The following is a 21,872-nucleotide window of genomic DNA, read 5'->3' on the forward strand; positions in this document are numbered from 1 at the left end:
CTTTAACTCTTCTGACTATAGGAAGCAGACAAGGGAAGGAGGAACTGACATACGTCCACCACTTATCTCAAGGAGACAGGCAGGGGTTCCGACATGCCCCATTGTCCAAGAACTCACTCCTGCACACTGGTCACCATAGTGATTGGACAACATCTCCACCTAGAGTCATCATACATATTTCTCCTCGCACCCCGACTCCCTTCATCTCCCTCCCCTTCTCCCTCTATCTCTGTCATCCATATGTCTGTCTCTCTCTTTCTCATGGGAATGACCAAAGGGTTAGAACCCTAAACTTCTACCATTGACTACTAATTTCAGTAGGATCCAACTTATAGAACTTTAAAGAACCAGGCTACTTATTGCCTTGTCTGCAAGTGGAAGTCTACCAAAATGGCATCTGATCTTCTTCAAAGTCCTCAAAACCATAGCAGTCTAAGAGCATGTTTGGAAGTACACCAGGGGTGAACATCTTGTCACTTTGTCTTGCAGGAACTCTCTTCCTGAACAATTCTTTTTTATTTTATTTTATTTTATTGGTACATTTTAGGAATACAATATAATGACATTCATCATTGGAAATTTGCACCTTTACATAGTCTCTCTTGGTTCTTATTTTTCCCCCTTCCCCTGCCCTCCCTTCAACCCCTCCATCTCTCCCTATTTACACAGACTTTGTCTCCTTTTTTTCATTTTCTCATATTAATTTCATTCCTTACTTTCATTTCCCCTACCCTTCCCAATTCTCCTTTGCCTTTGCCCCTTTTCTTCCTATTTCACATTATCTATTATACCTTTTAGTCCTTATTTACACTTTCAGTTTCTCATACTAGACAAACTATTCGGTATTCACATGTGTGTCCTATTTATTTCACTTAAGAGGATCGGCTCAATGTGGATCTATTTAGCTATAAAGGTCTCTAATTTCTCATTTTTTATGGCTTAGTAGTACTCCATTTTATTTTTTTAAAAACCCACATTTTCTTTATCCAGTCTCCAGTTGATGGGCATTTGAGCTGTTTCCAAGTTTAAGCTATTACAAACTATGCCACTATGAACATAGATGCACATATATCACTGTGGTATGATTCTTTTAATTCTTTGGGGAAGACACCTAGCAGGGGAATAGCTGGGTCAAATGGGACTTCCAGCCCTAGTTCTTTGAGGTATCTCCATACTGATTTCCACAGTGGTTGTACCAGTCTACACTCCCACCACCAGTGGAACAGGGTTCCTCTTTCCCCACAGGCCCGCCAGCATTTCTTATTGGTTGATTTCATGATAGCAGCCATTCTTTCTGGGGTGAGATGGAATCTCAGCATTGTTTTCATTTGCAACTCTCTAATGATCAGTGATGAACATTTTGTCGTATGTTTATTTGCTATTTCTACTTCTTTGTCTGAAAAATGTCTGTTCATTTCAGATGCCCATTTTGGGATTGGATATTTAAATTTGGGAGATCTAATTTTTTAAAATTCTTTATAGATTCGAGATAGTAGACCTTTGTCTGAGGGACAGCTGGTGAAAATTATTTTCCACGTTATGGGTTGTCTCTTCACACTGTTGGTGGTTTCTCTTGCTGTGCAGAAGCTTTTTAATAAGAAGAGATCCCACTTGTTGATTGTTTGTGCTAGTTCACAGGCAACTGAAGTTTTGTTCATAAAATGTTTTCCAACACCAATGTCTTCAAGAGTTCTTCCTAACCTCTCTTCCAGCCAGTTTAGTGTTTCTGTTTTAATATTTAGGTTTTTAATCCATTTAGATTTTAGTTTAGTGCATGGTGAGAGATACAGGTATAGTGTTAGTCTTTGGCAAGTTGAAACTCAATTTTTCCAACACCATTTATTAAATTATCTTTCCTCCAGTGATGGTGGTTGGCTCCTATGTCAAAGATGAGGTGGCTGAGTGTGTCTGGAGTTGTTTCTGCATCTTCTAATCTATTCCACTGATCCTCAGGTCTGTTTCTTTGCCAGTATCATGCTGTTTTTTATCACAGTAGCTTTGTAGTATAGTGTCAAGTTGGGAATTGTGATACCCCCTGCCATGTCTCTGTTACCAAGAATTGCTCTTGCTATTCTGGGTCTCTTCTTGTTCAAAATGAATTTTTGGATTGTTTTCTCAAGGTCCGTGAAGTGTGCTGCTGGGATTTCAATTGGGATTGCATTAAAACTATATAGCAGTTTTGTAAATATGGCCATTTTCACTATGTTGAGTCTTCCTAACCAGGAGCAAGGGATGCCTTTCCATTTTCTGATATCCTCTTCAATCTCTTTTTTCAGAGTGCTATAGTTTTCAGAGAAGAGGTCTTTGATTTCTTTTGTTAGGTTGATTCCTAGGTATTTCAGATTTTTGGATGCTATTGTGAAAGGAATTTTAGCCCAATTTCTCTCTCAGTGAGTCTGCTGTTCATGTAGAAAGCAATTGATTTTTGTGTGTTGACCTTGTATCCAGCTACTTTACTGAAATTAGTTATTAAGTCTAGAAGACTTTTGGTGGAGTTCTTTGGGTCTTCTATATAGAGTATCATGTCATTTGCAAATAATGACAATTTGACTTCTTCATTTCCTGTCTTTATTCCTTTTATTTCATTCTCTTTTCTAATTGCCTAGGCTAATGTTTCCAAGACTGTATTGAACAGGAGTGGTGTTAGTGGACATCCTTGTCTTGTTCCTGATTTTAGTGTGAAGGATTTCCATTTTTGATCATTTAGTATGATATTGGCTGTTGGCTTTTTATAGATGGCTTCTATCAGATTGAGGAATATACTGTCTATTCCAATTTTTTGTAGGGTTGTTATCATGAATGGGTGTTGGATTTTGTCAAATGATTTTTCCGCATCTATTGAAATGATCATATGGTTTTTGTGCTTGACTCTATTGATGTAGGGTATTCTATTTATTGATTTGCATATGTTGAACCATCCCTGCATGCCTGGGTTGAATCCCACTTGGTCAGGGTGTATGATTGTCTTGATGATCTTCTGCATTCTATTTGCCAGTATCTTACTAAGGATTTTTGCATCTATGTTCATTAGTGAGACTGGCCTATAGTTCTCTTTTTCAGTTAGGTCTTTCTCTGCTTTGGCGATAAAGGTAATGCTTGCTTCCAGGAATGAATTCAGTAGTATTGCTTCTCTTTCAATTTCACTGAAGAGCTTCAATAGTAGTGGCACTAATTCTTCTCTAAATATCTTGTAGAATTCAGCAGTGAAGCCATCAGGACCTGGGCTTTTCTTAGTTGGTAAGTTTTTAATTATGTTTTCAATTTCATTAATTGATATTGGATTGTTTAAAATTTTTAGGTCTTCTTCATTAAACTTTGGTAATTCATACATATCTAGGAATCTGTCCATTTCTTCTGTGTTTTCCATCTTATTGGCATATAGGTTCTCAAAGTAGGTATTGATGATCCTCTGGATTTCTACTGGGTCCATTGTAATTTCACCTTTTCATTCCTAATTGCATGGATTTAGGCCTTTTCTTTCCTTTTTATGATAAGGTTGACTAAGGGTTTGTAAATTTTGTTTATTCCTTCGAAGAACCAACTCTTGAATTCATTGATTTTTTTGTATCATTCTCTTAGTCTCCATTGAATTGATTTCTGCTCTGATCTTTATAATTTCCTCCCTTGTATGAGCTTTGAGTTTGTCCTGCTCTTCTTTTTCTAGAAGCTTGAGGTTCAGCATCAGGTTGTTTAATTGGGCTGGCTCTGTTTTCCTAATATGCATATTCACTGCTTTGAATTTCCCTCATAAAACTGCTTTCATTGTGTCTCATAGATTCCTGTATGTTGAACTAGCATTATCATTTACTTGTAGAAACTGTCTAATTTGTTCTTTAATTTCCTCTGTGACCATTGGTTGTTCAGGAGGGTGTTATTCCATTTCTATGCGTTTGTGGGGGTTTTACGGTTTCTTATGTTATTGATCTCCAATTTTATTGCACTATGATCTGATAATATACAAGGGGTAACTTCAATTCTTATACATTTACTTAGACATGTCCTATGAGGTAACATGTGGTCTGTTTTGGAGAATGACCCATGTGTAGCTGAAAAGAATGTGTATTCTGATTTTTGGGGGGTGGAAAACTCTGTAAACATCTATTAAATCCATTTGTTCAATAGCTTGGTTCAGCTCTAGAATTTTATTGTTAATTTTTTGTCTAGATGATCTGTCCATTTGTGATAGTGGGGTATTGAGGTCCCCCACTACAATTTCATTAGTGATTGTTTGGTTTTTCATGTCCATTAATATTTGTTTTGTATAGTTGGGGGCATTTGTATTTGGTGCATACATATTTATGATTGTCATCTCTTTATCTTGGACTGTTCCCTTCACAAGGATGTAGTGACCATCTTTGTCTCTCTTAATTAGTTTTGGTTTGAAATCTACTTTGTCTGCAAATAAGATTGCTACCCCTGCTTTTTTCTGGGTTCCTGCAGTGTGGAGAACTATTTTCCATCCTTTTACTTTCAGTGTATGAATTTCTTTTTGAGTTAGGCATGTTTCTTGTATACAGCATATTGCTGGATTTTGTTTCTTAATCCATTCTGCCAGTCCATTTCTTTTGATTGTTGAATTGAGGCCACTAACACTGATGGTTATAATTGATAGATAATGACTCATCATTGACATGATATTTTACTGTTGTTGGCTCTTTTATTTCTTATTTTTCCCCCTTTCCCTTTAGTTTCTTACCTTGCCTGGTGGCTTCCTTCTGTTGGGCCTCATGGAGTTGTGACCTTCATTGTCTTTTTCTAGGATAATGTTTAGAATTGTTTGGAGTGCTGGTTTGGTGGTCATGAAACCTCTCAGGTGTTCTTTGTCATGGAAGTATCTGATTTTCCCATTGATTTTGACAGATAATTTTGCAGGACACAACAGTCTAGGTTGAAAGCTATTTTCTTTTAGGGCTTGAAATACTTTACTCCAGGCTCTCCTTGACTTGAGGACTTGTGTTGGGAAGTCTTCTGTGATTCTGATGGGCTTTCCTTTGTAGGTGGTTTGTTTCTTTTCTCTAACTGCTTGTAGGATTTTGTTCTTCTGTTGGGTTTCTGGGATCATGACTATTATATGTCTAGGTGTAGATTTTTTTGGATCATGGCTAGTTGGAGTTCTATATGCCTGACTTACCTGTATGTCCAATTCTCTACCTCTGTCTGGGAAGTTTTCTACTATTACTTCTGTGATCAGTTTTTTACGTCAATTGTACTTTCTCCTGTTTTTTTGTGGACTCCTATCAGTCTTATGTTATTCTTCCTTGCATCATCTAGCAGCTGCTGGATTGATTTCTCATGGTTCCTTACTATTTTGAAGAAATCTCTGTTTTCATGGTCTTTAACTGCAATCCTGTCTTCTATATCTGATATTCTATCTTCAGATTTTCTTAATCTGCTCTGCATGCTTTCAATGGACTTTTTAATCTCCTGAATATCTGTTTGAATGTGTCTCATGGATTCCATTTCTTTCTTATGTTGGGTGATCTTCGTTTCCATTTATTTCTTATGCTGGGCATTCATGGATTCCAGCATGTTTCTGAGCTCTTCTATTTTTTTTATCTGTTTCTGTTCTAGCACTTCTAATCATGTCTTTCACTCTGCTCACCATCTCTGTAGTTATCTGGGAGATTATTTCTGCTTTGAATTTTTCTAGAGCCTCATGAATCTGATTTGTTACTTCCTGTGCTATCAGTTCAGGGTGTCCAGGTGGTTGATTATCAAACTTTTCCTCCTCATTTCCACCAGAATTTACCTTTTGTGGGGTGGAAGTCTGAGTTTGTGCCTTGCTTAAATGTCTTCTCATTTTTGTTTTTGGTACTGTCCTTGGTTGAACTCCTGGGTTGATAGTTTGAAATTGCTTATTGTAGGTATCTTTGTTGCTTGTAATTAGAACCCTTATGGAATGATTCCTTCTCAGAGGTGTCTTCCAGATATAGCTGGTCTTTAAGTTTTGAATCTCTAATGACTCTAAGACTATCTCACTTTCCTTATACTAGGAAGGTTCATTGACTAGATCAATAATAACACCTTAGCCCAAGTGATACAATCAGCAACACCATAGCATCAAGTACATCTTAGAAAATGACAATTTGTGGTCCTAATTAATCTATCACCTTTAACTGTGTGAATTAAATCAAAATCAAGGACCAAACCAACATATGTTTATAGTGAATAAACTCTTCAATATAGCAACTTTACCCTTCAAGATGGGGAGTTAGAAGGAGTTGGGGAGGGAGGGATAGAAGGTAGAAGGATAGGGGAAGGTTAACAGTGGGGCCAGAGAACACAGGCAAGAGACGGAAAAAGAGAAGAAAAGAAAAATAAAGAAGAAATCCAAATTAGGGCCAGAACAGAAACACAAAGGGAGATGAAAAACAAAGTGGGACAGCAAGGGAGCAAGGGAGAGAGAGAGGGAGACAGAAAAATGAAAAGAAAGAAAAAAGAGAAAAATTAAAATTTGAAAAGAGTAGAAAAAAATTAATAATAAGAGCAAAAAAATAGTGATAATTTTGAAAATAACAAATAAAAGATAAAAATGATGGGCCTCCTTCAGGGAATGTCTCTGCTGTCATAATAGACAACATGGGCAGCAGTGTGCAGATATAAGTCAATGCATCTCAGCAAGCCAGTTGCAGACCCATGAGATTCAGGCAGATTTCTGGCTACAAGTCCCAAGTTGAGCCTCCTGTCCTCCTGCAGGGTTGAACTCTGCAAGGTTCTATCGCAGGCTCCAGCTGCCTTTCCCCTGAAGATAGTCTAAGCTGCAATGGGACGTGATGATCCCACCAACTTACCAAGTAGGGTAGTCTGGTGTGCCTTTATTGCAGAGATTCTCTTCACTTTTCCAGTGGGCTTCAGTTTTCATCAAGGAACCTGAGAGGGGCCCTCTATCTGTTGTTCACTTTTGCAGCTCAGGACAATGGCCTTTATGACCTCCTGTGCCTGTATAATGTGGAACCAGGTAGCTGCACAGCCAAGAGGCCAGAGGTGGCAGGGGTGGGGAGTTGAAGGCCAGGGACTGCTCAGTCTGCACTGCTACACTGGTGATTTGTAGGCATGCTGAGGGATCCTCACCATCTCGCTGGTCGCAGGAAGGCATGGCAAGCCAGATGGAGCAGGGCTCCACCTGGCCAGGGACCACTCAGCCAGTGCTGCTACACTCATGTTACTTTTATCTATGTATAGTTACTATATTAAAAATAAAAACAAATATTTATTTGAAAATTCATTTTTGTTTTGTTTGATAATTTATTTTAAATACCAATAATAAACACATTAAGCTTTCACTCTAAAATCAGGACCAAAACAAAGATGTCCATTATTCAATATTCTCCTATTCAATATAGTTCTGAAAACATTAGCCACAGCAATTAGACAAGAAAAAGAAACAAAAGGAATAAAAATAGGAAAGTGTGGTAGATTCACTCATGGTTAACTTGGTACACCCAGCTGAACTGAGTCAGTGTGGTTCTGGGCATGAAAGACAGAACTGAGAATTGTTGCCATTGGCATAAAAGGAGAACTGGAGGAGAAGATAGTATGCTGTTGATTTTCTTCAAGAAGCTTCTCATGGCTGGTTTTCCTGATACAAACTTGGCTATTCTCATTGGCAGAGGAGCTCAGGTCCTCACCATTGCCAGGGATAGCGGCTGTTCTGGTCAGGGGAGCTCTGGTCTTCACTCAGAGTGTCACTTCCTGGCTTCAGTGCAGGGCTCTCAACCTGGTAGCACAAATCCTTCACCCCACTGGTGCAGACTTTCTTGCTTCCACCAATGGCCTTTGGGCCTTCCCAGTGCAGATCCTCCATACAGACTTGCAAGAGATATTGCCATGGTCTCTAAGCCTTCAGCAGGACTTGTGCAAGACATTGCTCTGGGATTCAGGCCCTTGGATGGATTCTTCGGGTCTCTAGCATGTGTACAGGTCTCTTGCTCAACTCTTCATTTGACTTTTTGGGTAACTATTGTAAAATAATCCTGTAAATTATGTGTCCTGTATTAAATCTATCCCTTTGCTATCCCTGACTACAATAGAGAGGAAGAAGTTAAATTATCATTATTTGTAGATGACGTGATTTTCTAAATAGAACACCCCAAAAACTCCACCAAAAGACTCCCAGATTTAATAACCAAGTTCGAGAGCATAGCTGGATGCAAAGTCAACATTCAAAAATCAATAGCATTCTATACACAAATAAGAAACTCACTGAGAGAGAATTGAAGGAAATAACACCTCTCACAATGGCATCCAAAAATATGAAATATCTAGGAATCAATCTAACAAAGGAAGTAAGGGATCTTTACACTGAAAATTACAGTACTTTGAAAAAGGAGATGAAAGAGGACATCAGAAAATGGAACAATATCCCTTGCTCTTGGGTAAGAAGAACCAACATAGTGAAAATGGCCATACTCCTAAAATTGTTATACAGATTTAATGCAACCCCAATCAAAGTACCATTAGCATACCTCACAGAAATGGAGAAAACATTCCTAAAATTCATTTGGAATCAGAAGAGACCTAGAACAGCAAAGGCAATTCAGGGCAACAAAGGCAAGACAGGGGGCATCACAATCCCTGACTTAAAATTATACTAGAGAGCTACTGTGATAAAAACAGTGAAGTGCTGTGAAAAAAAAACCCTAAGGATCAATGGAACAGAGTAGAAGATGCAGAAACAACCCCAAGCACACTTGGTCACCATATCTTTGACAAAGGAGCCAAACACATTCACTGGAAGAAAGATAGCCTCTTTAAAATGTGGTGCAGTGCTGGAAAAATTGGCTTTCTACATGCTGAAGAGTAAAACTATACCCATGTCTCTTACCATGTACTAAACTAAAATCAAAATGTATCAAAGATCTAAATATTAAAACAGAAACACTAAATCTGCTGGAAGAGAGAATAGGGAGAACTCTTGAGGATATAGGTGTAGGCAAAGACTTCATGAACAAAACCCAGACCAAACGGGAAATAATACAAAGAATCAACAACTCAGACCTCATCCTATTGAAAAGCTTTTGCATAGCAAAAGAAATCACCAACAGAATGAAAAGACAACCCACAGAGGTGGAAAGAATTGTAGTCAGTTGGTCCTCAGACAAAGGACTAATATCTAGAACATACAAAGAATTGAAGAAAATCAGACTTCCCAAATTTAAAGACCCAATTCAAAAATGGGCATCTGAAATGAATAGACATTTCTAAGATGAAGAAGTATAAACAGCAAATAAGTATATGAAAAAAGGTTCAACATCACTGGTCATTTGAGAGATGCAAATTAAAACAACCCTGAGATTTCATCTCACTCCAGGAAGAATGGCTATTATCAAAAAATCAACCAACAACAAATGCTGTGGGGAAAAAGGAGCCCTTCTCCACTGTTGGTGGAACACTGGTGGAATGTTGACTGGTGCAACCAGTGTGGAAATCAGTGTGGAGATTCCTCAAAAAACTAGGATTAGAGGTTCAATTTAACCCAGCCATCCCCCTTCTCAGTATCTTCCCAAAAGAATTAAAAGCATCATACTAGAGTGATATATGGACATCCATGTTCATAGCAGCACAGTTTGTAACAGCTAAAACTTGGAAACAGCCCAAATGCCCATCATACAGGTACAAGTTCCTTATGATGAATGTGATTATTATGTATATCTAAATTGTACTAATAAAATTAATAAAATAATAAAAATAAATAAACCAATTAAATGTTACTATGAATAATTTATTTTTATTTAAAATATGTTTCCTAGAAGAAGCACATTTGTGAACAGAGCTTTACATTTTTGTAAGTCTGTTTAAAACTGACTTAATGAAAAGTGATTGGTTTACTTCACCTCCTTCTATGTTCAATCTCTATGATATGGTGTTTTGGTTAGTATCTGCAGAAAATCCATCCTTTCACAGGTAAGTAGTTGAGGAAAAGGGGAGTATTCTAGCAGCATTTTCAGATAAATGTAGATATTCTTTTTTATTTCATTTCAAACTTAACAAGAGGCTGATTCTTAGAGATTGGTTCCAATACGGAATTTGAAGACATAAAGATGAATCTCTCAGACCTTGTTACATTAAAACACATTAGCATAGTAGTGGTTATTGTATGTTGGGACAGAGAGTGGGAAAAGAGTTAAAGAGGACCTGGGCACAGGTACAGGTTAAGATTGTAGGGTAGAATTAATCAGTTCTAGTGTTCTATAGCATGGGGGTAGCTATACTTCACAATAACCTATTACATATTTAATGAATAATTAGAAGACCAGAGCTCCAAGTCTCTAATCATAAAGTAATGATAATGAGATGGAAATGTTAGGTACTGTATTTGTCACTTTCTCATCATTGGGACAAAATACTCAATACCTACAACATAAGAGGAGAGGTTTATTTGGCTTACAGTTTCCAGTAGGTTCAGTCCATTGTTTCCTGGCTGGAAGGCAGAAATGGTACAGTGGAAGGGTCCATTAAAGGATAGCTGCTCATCCTATAATAGCCAGCAAAAATACAGAGAGGAACTGGGGACAAGAACACACCCTTCCAGATCATACTTCCAATAATCTACATCCTTACAGCACGTGGAGCTATGAACTCATGAAGGGATGAATCTACTGATGAGTATAACACCTCCATGATCCCATCACCTTCAACATAGATGAGACTTTTGGGGAACATTTTTAATCTAAACCATAAGAGGTACACTGATCTGAATAGTACATACTGGATTCTTATGTTGAAAGATTACACTGTATGTCACAAACATCTGAAATTATTACGTATTAATTTTAAAAAGGGTTTTACAATGTTTAAAGAGATGGAAATGTAACTGCCCAGATTTGATCATTATAGACTAAATACATGGATGGATAATCACACTGTATCCCATAAATTTGTACAATTAAGATAATAATTAATATTTTAAAACATATTTGATTTACCATACAAATGGATTGGATTTTGCATGAGTGATTTTATACATTTGAAAATATTGGTTCACTGAGTTTTACAGATTTGATTTTACAGTCTTGAAAACATATTACATAAATATCTCTGGCAATCTTATAAATATTATTATGAAAATAGGTTTTCTAGTCACTTTCCTCATAACTGGGACAAAATACCTGACATTCACAATTTAAAGGAAGAGAGGTTTATTTTGGCTCATGGTTACCATCCATGGTAAGCTGGCTCCAAAGCAGAGGCAGCATGGTGAAGGGCCAAGCAGAGGGAAACTGTTCATGTCATGGCTGCCAGGAAGCAGAGAGAGAAGGTGTTGTAGTCAGCTGGATTCAACAAGGGAATACACTAAATATGGGACACATAACTTAAAAGGTTATTTTATGATAATTACCCAAAGAGTCAAATCCAAAGGAGTACAAGATATTTACCACACACTAGAAGCCCAAAGCATTCAACTGAGGGCCTAGATCCCAGCAGTTTCCCACACAAGTCCACCAGAAGGCCTAGAGTCCAAGGCAATGTCCTCCTTGAGTCCAGCCAGTGGCCTAGAGCCCATGGCAATATGTCATGCTTGTCCGTATTGAGGATCTGCACCTGGAAGGCTGGAAGGCCGGTGGTGGAAGTCAGAAAATCTACCCTGGTGAGATGAAGGATTTCTGCCACCAAGCTGAGGGATCTACATTTGAGCCAGGAAGTGATACTCACGGTGAAGATCAGAGCTCCTCTGATGAAAACAGCAGCCATTCCCAGCAACAGCGAGTCCCCAAGCTCCTCCTCTAATGAGAACATCTTAGTTTCCATCAGGAAAATCATCCATAGCAAGCTTCTCCTAGCAAATCAACATGCCAAGATCTTCCCCTTCAGTTCTTTTTATGGTTATTGGTAACAGTCCTCAGGTGGATTCTCCATGCTCAGAACATGTTGATTCAGTTCAACTGAGTGATACAAGTTGACTATTAGTCAATCCACCACAGAAGGGGGAGTCAGAAGAGAGATGCACCCTTCTGGATCATGCCTCTAGTTACCCACCTCCTAAAGCAAGGCCCCAATTCCCAACAGCACACTTAGCTCTGAAATCATTGTAGATTAGTCCACTGATGAGTATGGCACCCCCAATCCAATTACATGCCAAAAGCCCTGCCTCTGAGAACATGAGGCTTTGCTGGGATATTCCAGATCCAAACCACAACATTCCACTTCTGGATCCCAAAACACTCATGTGCCTCTCTTTATGTAAAATGCATATCATCTTTCTCTAAGTTGTTGAAAGTCTTGATAGTTTCAGGATTGATAAATGGTCCAAGTCCAAAGTCTCCTCGGAGACTCAAGATGAACAATTAGCCATGAGCCCCTGAGAAAAATAAAAAAGAAGTTAAATACTGCTGACATACATGTAAGCATTCCATTTCAAAAAGAGAAGAATAGGATTATGGAAAGAAATTGGACTGAATCAAGACCAAAACCCAGCAGGGAAAACATTAACTCCTGCAGTTCCATGTTCATCCTAGGACTCCAAGGGTGAACTCCAAGAAGCTTGGGCAGCCCCACCCCTATAGTACTGCAAATTGTAGACCGCATGGCCTCTGGGATTCTTGCTTAGAGTGGCTTTGTCTGCTCCCTGGGGCTTTTCTCAGCAGATAATCTGTTTCCCTATCTTGTCCAACTTCCTGGGATCTCTACTGCATTTTCGTCTACATTCTGATCAGTTCACACATTTCACTCTCAGGGAACAATGCCTGGCCTCCCAGAACTTCTTCTTAAATCTATGTATAAGCCTCCCTGACCCCTCAATTCTTACATTATATATACCTGTAAAACCAGCAACAAGTGGATGATACTGAAGACTGCTACCAGCTTGAGCAGTAGCAAAGCCCTCTTTGATCATAGCTGCAGAGGCCTCTGAGTCCCAGAATGGCTGAGCACTATGAACCAAAGCCCAGGGAATAAATTCCATAGGCAGCCCCTCTGGAGCAGAGCATCCTGGGGCTGTCTTCTCAAAGCAAAGCTTTACAGTTTTGCACCTTTCAGTCTGTGAATGATGGGGTATTCCCCTTGAAATATCCTTAAGGCAAATTTTCTATTGTCCTGGTGTGAAGTGCTTGGCTTTAAAAAAAAAAATACTAATCTTTTTAGCACCCATATTCTGCATGGTTCAAACTTTCAGGTGCTTCCTTTCTGGCCCACAAATGGGGTTTCTGATTTTCAGTAAACCTAGTTAAAAGACACAAGCAGTATAGATCCCACAGCCTGAACATTGGGCTGCCTTGAAATTTTCTCCACCAGATTTATTAGTCCACCACCCTTAATGTCAGTCTCCCACAAAATCTTAGGAAATGGTCAAAACAGATTTTTTGCCACAGCATAATACATATGACCTGTACCCCAACTGCCAGTGGAGTCCTTGTTTCCAAATAAAACCTCCTGAGCTTGCTTTACAGTCTGCATTTCAATGAACATGCTAGTCTTCCGAACTCTGGCCAGAATCTTGCATTAAGCTCAGCTTGCAGCATTCTAGGGCTTCTCTATTCAGCGTCTTTACAGCTTTCCAAACTCCTCTTACAAACCTGTTCCAAAAGCTTCCAAACCTCATGGTCAGGTACTCATAGCAACAGCCCCACTTTTCTGTTAGGAGAATCTGTCCCAGTCACTTTCCTTGTCACTGGGGCAAAATACCTAATATCTGCAGCTTAAAGGAGAAGAGATTTATTTTGCCTCATTGTTACAGCCCATGGTCAGCAGGCTCCAAGGCAGAAACAGCATGGTGGAAGGGCCAGAAAGAGGAAAGCTGTTTGCACCATGGTGACCAGGAAGCTGAGAGAGAAAGGAGGAGCCTGGGACAGAGATGCATCCTTCCAGATCACATCGCCAATGACCTACATCTTCCAACCAGACCCCACCTGCATATTTAGCTCCATGCCCATCAGTGAATTAATCTCCATGAACTAATCACCTTCCAAAAGCCCTACCTCTGAGTCTGAGCTCATGAGGCTAGGAGGGAATATTCCATTTCCAAACTATAGTAGTTTAACAACCCCTTAAAAGAGTTTCTTACCAGTCCCTAGGCCCCACTTTGAGAACCACTACCTGAAATACATATTTATATCTTATTCACCTCTTTTGACATTTCATCTCTTCCATGTCTGCCATATTTCTTGAACCAGAAGCCAGAACCATTTTCCATCACCAAGGAAATATGCCACAGTGGATAATTACAAGGAGCTATGAAAAATCTCAAAAATGTCTCCAAGCATACGTGAACTCACTGCATGCCTGCCATGGGATAGGCACTGCTCCAGGCAAACATCAAGTAAATGGAAAGAATGAATGAATGAATGACATTTCATGCAACAGAATGAAGTCCATGCCACAGAATAGTTTCACTGACTTCTATCTGAGATGCAAGTTTTTTTTCTTAAAATTGTCCAACTACTGTCTATATCAGTAACTCTTGTTCATCAAATAATTCACATCTGTGTTTTAAAAATATGAGTTGCTGAGGGTTATACAAGAACTTTCTGTACTATCTTTGTGACTTTTCTGTAAGGCTAAACTTATTCAAAATAAAAGCTTAATTTTTAAATATGTTCTATGGTGTGTTTCCATTATGTTTTCATGAGCCAAAAGTATTAGAGTAAGAATTAGGTTAAGCTGGTAGCTTCTCTTTTGTAGAGATATTGATTTTATTTAGAAATCTGACCTCCAAACAAAAAAATACATGGGCTTACAAGGAAGAAATGATCTTAAGTGAAACATAAAAGTAAATTCAGAAGCACTATGTTTAGTAAAATACAGATTATATTACCTTAGCCTGCATCGTATGCCTTGCTCTATCATATCCCTACCTCATGTTAGTTCCTAAGCAAACTGTACTTCTTTTGGCTTTCACCATAGCCCTGTACATGAGGCTCTGTGACTTTCCATCCTTTACAGAGGAATTCATTTGTCAGTGACAGATCTAGAGCTGGGAGATTGGTCCCTCTGGCTCCAGAGCCCCTGCTTTAGCCCCTTGTCTTGATTGCTATTACTGATGTGATTTCCACAAGTGGAAAATCTCACCATCACTGAAAGCACAGCAGTGAACACAGCAATGCTCTCATTATTGTTGGAATCAGTCCCTAATTTTCATGCTACCTTTGCCCCTGAGCTAATCAGAGTGAGGGACTGTGGTCTGGATCAGGCTAGGTATGTGGAGTATGGTTTTAAATGAAGGTGTCCTATGTATACATTGAGCAATAAATCAAGATATCAAGGAGGAGAATCTCAGAAATCCAAAGCAGTCATTAGAGAAAGAAAGGGGATTTAAGATATTTCTCTTTCCAGAGGGAAATTAAACAAATAAATTTAATACAATGACTGTTTACTTTTTCTTATGCAATGTCTTATAAATTTTATAAGCATTTTATTCTGGAGATTTGAAACATAATCAGAGGTAGAGAGACTAGGCATCCAAACTCTACTCTACTAGATTAAACAATTAGCATTTGGCCATCTTATTTAATCATTCCCCTACAAACATTTTGAGGGAGAACTGGAGTATTTTAAGGTAATCCCACATTTTATATCATTTCACCCATAAATACTTTATACCATTCTCCAATAAGATAAATACTACTTTAAGATAATCACAGTACAACAATTTCATTTAATAAAACAATTCGTTAGTATCATTTGATACTCAGTTTAGATTTGCATTCCTATGATTGTCTCAAAGAAAGAAGGGAATGGAATTAATGTGAGAAAAAGAAAAAAATGGAAACAAAGTCTTTGTAGATAGGGGAGGGGTTGCAAGGAGGGCAGGAGAAGGGGGGAAAAAAATAAGAACCAAGATGGATTATGTAAAGGTGCAAATTTCCAGTGATGAATGTCATTATATTGTAAGCCTTAAATGTACCATTAAAATTAATTTTTTAAAAAACCAGGCAGGTACAACATAATCTGGTCAGTTTATTTAAAGTAGGATCCAAATATGTCCTCTGGTGAGAAGTCTCTAAGATTTATTTTATTCTCTAACTGTGTCTCCTCTCAAATTCTATGCTATTTATTTGTTAAAATAACCAAGTCATTAGTCGTGTTGCATTTCCTATGTTCCAGATTTGGTTGATTTCTTCCTTGTGGTGTCATTTAATATATTCTTTGGCTCTCCATATTTCCTCTAAACTTAAAATCAGATAGAGAAATTTGATTAGATGTTGCTTTGATTTTTTGCCAAGAATGTATAATCAGTGTCCCATTTGGGGTGAGGCTAAATGTGAGGATTGACTCGTGATCAACCTGGCCGGGCCATTATAAAGTTCCCCATGGACTGGCACTTAATGGTTTTAGCAGGCAGTTTTTATGGTTGCCTAAATTCCAGTTCTCCAAGGGGCCACAAAATAATTGTCTAATTCTATCATTTTTTCTGCACTTAATAGCTGGAATTCTACAAATTTCACTCTGAAATACACTCAGTACCTATTCCCAAATGATAATGCTTGATTTTATATATCTATAATTATCTGTTAATCAGAATAATGACTTGGTGCCCTAAAAACTCCCAAAAGTGGTCAGTTTGTTTATCATTTGAAGTTACATATTTTTGCATACTTTAAGATATTTCAAGTCATTACAGTCATTATTTTGATGCTGAAATTGTCCTGTTTTTAGCTAGGGAAGTCTCTTCAAATCCCCTGTTTCTTTGACATCATTTCAAGATGATCCAGGGTTATGCTGTATGTTTCTGGACATAGACTTCTAGACACTGGACTCAGATCTGGAATGGGTGAGTTCTCCAAGAATACCTGGTTCCCTAGGAAACAATACTTAGCAAGAATAATCTAAATAGATTATAATTTTTTGGCTTCAGAAAATTTACCTGTTGTTTGGCTAAATTGCCATAGGAAATTATGCTAATGTTACCAAAGATTGCAAGGTAAAATACAGATAAATATGTAGAGAGAATGGCTTAGTGGAAACAGACTGTGACTTTTGATTGTTTTGTGGCTTTGCTGTAAATTAAGTATATAAAATTTTTTAACATTTGACAATAAAAACAGAAATCAGTAAGTGGCTGTTCTACAGAACATGAAATGACTGTATTGACACAGAAAATGAAAGAACAAACTAATATCGTTTCCACATTAGCAAGGTGCACAGGCTAGAAGGGATTCATTTTATCCCTGGGGATGATATCTATGATAGACAACAGTTATGCACAATGACATCACTGGACTTTGGCTAAGGACCAGACCTTATTTGTCATTCATTCAGTTATCAAACATACACCTTGTGCCAAATAGTCTGTTACCAATTACACAAATCTAAAAACACTAACAAAGTTCCAAAATAATATTTTTTGCAAAGCAACTAGCTATGCTTATGGAAAATATATAGTTTACTCTCTATATGCTTTAATTTTTATATAGTTAGGACTTGCCAACTTCAAGAAACTTTTTCATGTGTGATATAGGAAGACCAAAGACCAGAAAACAAAGCATAAACTCCAGTCATAGTCACTTGCCAGATGAAATATTAAAATCGTTTGAAAAAAATAAAATCATTTGAAAGATAAATTATTTGAAATAATGATTACTCCTCAGGAAATCCATAACAAATAAAAAGAACAGTGGGGAAAGTACTTTTAATATATTATCTTTCTTTTTTTTTTTTAATTCGCCAAGCCTTTGTTCTGAAGGCAGCACACTGCTGTTTCACTTCCCTGAAGCTACTGATAAAACCATGCAAGAACATCAGAGAAAAAACAAATCCAAGATAGGTGCCATCCCCAGCGGAATGGAGCGCTGCTTTGTTTTATATTTCCATTGGAAATCTCGAGATTTTGCATGCGAACATCTTATTTCATGGCACTGCTTCTCAAATTGAGAGATTAAATCTAGCTCCGCATAAAGGTTTTTCAATAAAATACGTTGCACAGGCTCCTGTTTATGGAAAATTGATGCATCCACTGATACGCTTTCAATTGCTAACTTTTGTTTCACAAAGGCTGGAAGGAATTTCAACCAAGCATCATCTAATCATGAAAATATATCCTACCTATCTTATCTTCAACATAACTTGCTGCCAAATGTAGTTTTGACTATTGTAAATCACTATGCATTTTAACAAGCAAAACAGACTTTCTAGTTTTGTTTGAAAAGATACAAATTGTAGAAACTATTCATCATTATTAGTGGAATACCCCAAATTTGCACGTAGTGTAGAACAACTATTATATGACATAATTTGTTGTGTTGGTTATACTACTTTATTGAAGTAGAATTTTTATAATCTTGAGGTACAGTTAGATATTATAATAATGTCCCTAAATCTTCCTATATTTATACCCAATTCTCACTACAATTTGAGTATATAGTTAGCTATAAAATTTACAATGACTTGTAGCATCAAAATTCCTCCTGAGTTCAAAATAATGCAAAGTGCAGGAGAAATTAAATAGAAGTGGTGCCTTTGTGTGGATTTCAAATAAAAAGAAAGTTATCTTAATCTACCCAACTATCAATCCTCACGGGCACAAAACATGCATGAGCAAACATGTCTTGCCCTAGAAGGTGGCTTCCATCTCCAGAAACATTAGCACCTGGCCTTTTCACGACAGATTCAAGACATCAGCATTGGCTCAGGAAGCAGGGCCTGAGCTGAGGAAGACTCAGATATGCTTTCACAGATCTTCCAAAATGCATGTTCAGATAGGCAGGATGAGTGGCTGAAAACTCAGGCCCTGGAGCCAAGGGTCTTACACCCTGCTGGGGCCCTCCAGCTCTGTTAATTGGGGTGAGACTCTATCTTTTTGTGTCTGTACTTCTAGAAAATAGGCAGTTGTTTTAATCAGAGGTTTAAATCAGTAACAAACATTAAATACTTAGAACTGAGAGTATTGTTTATTATAGAAGCTTCATTGCAGACCAGAAACTGCTACCTGTGTTACTCATTAATTCATTCAACAAGCATGCATTGTGTCTATAGTGGAGATGTGAAATAGTGTGCTTTATCTTATGTGAATACAACAGAGCAAATTGGGGACAGAACTGCTGAGGAACAGGCCCAGCTATTTGCTCTACCAGTGATTGCCTCAGGAGAACAAGAGCACCTATCAGGGAAAGATACCTGCTTTTCCCTTCTGTGGATCCCAATCCCATGGGTGGGTCTTTCCTCAAGGGCAACAGGCTGTAATTCTAATGTTGGAAGCAAGGACTGACTTGTTCAAAAGCTGAAGAAAATTCAAGCTTCATTGAGAGAAGACGCATGCACGTGTATACACACATACACACACACACACACAAATTGCACACACTTTGTGTGTACAAGCAACAAGCTCCCATACCTGGGTCCATCTCCTTACTCCTTGTTCTGGAATCTGCCCCTCAGTGGGATGACTTGTCAGTGCTGCAAGGCAGATGATGAAGATATTCTTGTCCCTAACACCCAGCTGTCCCCTGTGGTCCAGTATGGATGCCATGAAATTTAGAGGACATAAGAACTACCTGGGGTGCAGGTTATAGTGCAGATTCTCGTGTAGCTTCCTGTTCAGTAGTCCTGGGGTACAGCTTGGCAGTTTGATGCTCAATAAGCACCCAGGTGTTGGGTTCCATGCACCCCCAGCCCACTCCTAGTCTAATGATGATCAGGAGGATTTCCACAGCAGGACAAGGAAATGGGTATATTTCACAGACCTAGGAGCTCCAAGTAGAGCCCAAGCTAATGCAGGAGTTGAAGCAGAAAGAACAGGGTTGTGGCACAAGGGGTATGAGGGACAGGAAAGCTCAGGAGAGCAACCCCACCCCAGCCCCACATCTGCAGACCCCTCCTCTGGGAGCCAGGAGCCACAGAAGAAAACTCTCACAGGTCCAGGTTCTTATGGGCAGGGGCCATGCTCATTCCTCAGCTCTGGAGGTCAAAGCCAGAGGAACCTTGAAGCAAAGGGACACCTGCCTCCTCCCTGTTGGTGTTGCTGGAGGAGTCAGAGGGGCAGAGGCAACAGGACAGGGCACCCTGGTAGAGCAGACAGAGGGTCTGCTTCAGGGCCCCACACTCTCGCTCCTGTGCTAGTGGGCTCTACTGAACCCAGTACAGTGAGACTGTGACAGCTGAGAGAAACTAAGTCCACGGGGCTCACCACTAGGCCCCGAGTGAGCCTAGAACACACCCCAAGTTCAATCCCGGTAGAAATAAGCCACAGACATCAGCAAGACAGTCTGAGATGAGCTCGGTGCAGCCACCAACCAAGCCTGAGGACCTGAGAACCTTGGGCTCTCCCCTGCCTATGGGACTCTGTCCTCCACATAAGAGAGGACTTTGAAAGCCTGAAGTTTTCTTCATGGTCTAGTGAGTGCCTTCACTCTCGAGGGCATATTTACTTGCTGACTAAATCTAAGTTTTAAGTACGGACCTCAGGAGTTCTCAAAATGTGGTCAGGACCAGCCTCATCTGACAACTGAAAATTCTGGGTTCTACCCAAACCACTGAATCAGGGATTCCTATAATGGGAGCTAAAGCCAGGGCTTTCTTGAGGATGCTATAGTCCTCTAGGTACTCTGATTATGTTACAATCCAAAAATTAAAAATTACCATTGTAAACTCATGGTTCTCACTCTTTGGCACACATGGGAATCACATAGATAGCTTGGAAGTCTTGCTGCCAGGGGACTGAGAGTTCATGGGCCAACGATGTGGCCTAGGATCTAGATTTTTTTCCAGGATCCCAGATCTTCTACTGCACAGACACATTTGGCAATCAGTAAGCTATCTGAACTGAGCTTTTTCTCCTCCCCTGGGGAGAACAATCATTGAGGCTGCAGAGAGCAAAGTAGCTATGTTTTCTCTTCAGGACTGGTGATTTTGTAACTTGCCCTGGGTCTATTATTTCCTGCTCTGATCAATTTGGTCCTTTCTTGCCCCGTAAAAGAGCTCTCCTCCTCTGCTCTGCCCATGTCCCACATCCAGGAGGACTCTGGATGGTTCTCAAGCTGTGATTGTTCCCCTGGGGTGTACTTTGTTCTGATGAGGCCAACCTATGAGCAGAGTAAAGGTCACTTTTAGACCAGTGGGTTTTCCTCTAGTTGCCAGTCATCTGAGTTAAGGCATCTGCAGACAGCATACAGCATCTTGGAAGGAAGAACATTGACCAGGGTAGTGGTACACTCTGGTTAGCAGCATTCCCTGGGCTTCTACCTCTTAGGCCCAAAAAGAATCCAACACAGTGCAGAACCCCAGGTGCAAATGGTCAGGAACACCCCCTCTAAGGCTGTGTGGTGGGAACAGCCACAATGAGTGATGGTTCATCTCCAAGGAGACACTAACACTTCGGGCCAGAGCTGCCCATTGTGGTATAGCCACACTGTCCCAGGGTGGCTCACCTTGGAGCCACTGTTCCTGTTCTTTGAAAGCAGCTGGTTTCCTTCTGCAGGCCAAGAGCCCCCAGGCTCCCCACCCACACCTGAGAGCTGATTTCCTCAGGTTTCCACATACTTCCCACTTACCTCTCCATTGCCTTCCTCTCTCTCCTGACCCTCACATTCCATGTCCTCAAGAGGATGGGAAAGGCTGTGTGATGTGCACAGAATCGTATTTGCACAGTCTCTAAAGTCCACTTCAGCTTGTAGGCCTCATACCACGTGATGCTCAGCTGTCCTAGCTGTTCTCTGGGAGCAGAAAGAAAGGGTGCATGTGAGGTGGGCAGAGGTCACTCCAAATGGGATCCCACTGTAGATATCAGAGTATCATTTACCAAAAACACTCAGGAATCACCTAATGGTTCTTCTTGACAAACATTAAATTCTGGGGATAAGACATGGAGAAAAGTGGCTCTGCCCCACATAGAGCCTTGGGCTCATGTGCATGAGAGAGAACAGGTAACTGCAGCTCATTTAGCTGCAAGTGTAATTCTGTGTGTGTGGGTGTGTGTGGGTGTGTGGGTGTGTGTGTGTGTGTGT

Source organism: Heterocephalus glaber, unplaced genomic scaffold (genome assembly GCF_053883595.1).
Source record: "Heterocephalus glaber isolate CG9 unplaced genomic scaffold, H.glaber_assembly_v1.0 deba00001610, whole genome shotgun sequence".
Lineage (NCBI taxonomy): Eukaryota > Metazoa > Chordata > Mammalia > Rodentia > Bathyergidae > Heterocephalus > Heterocephalus glaber.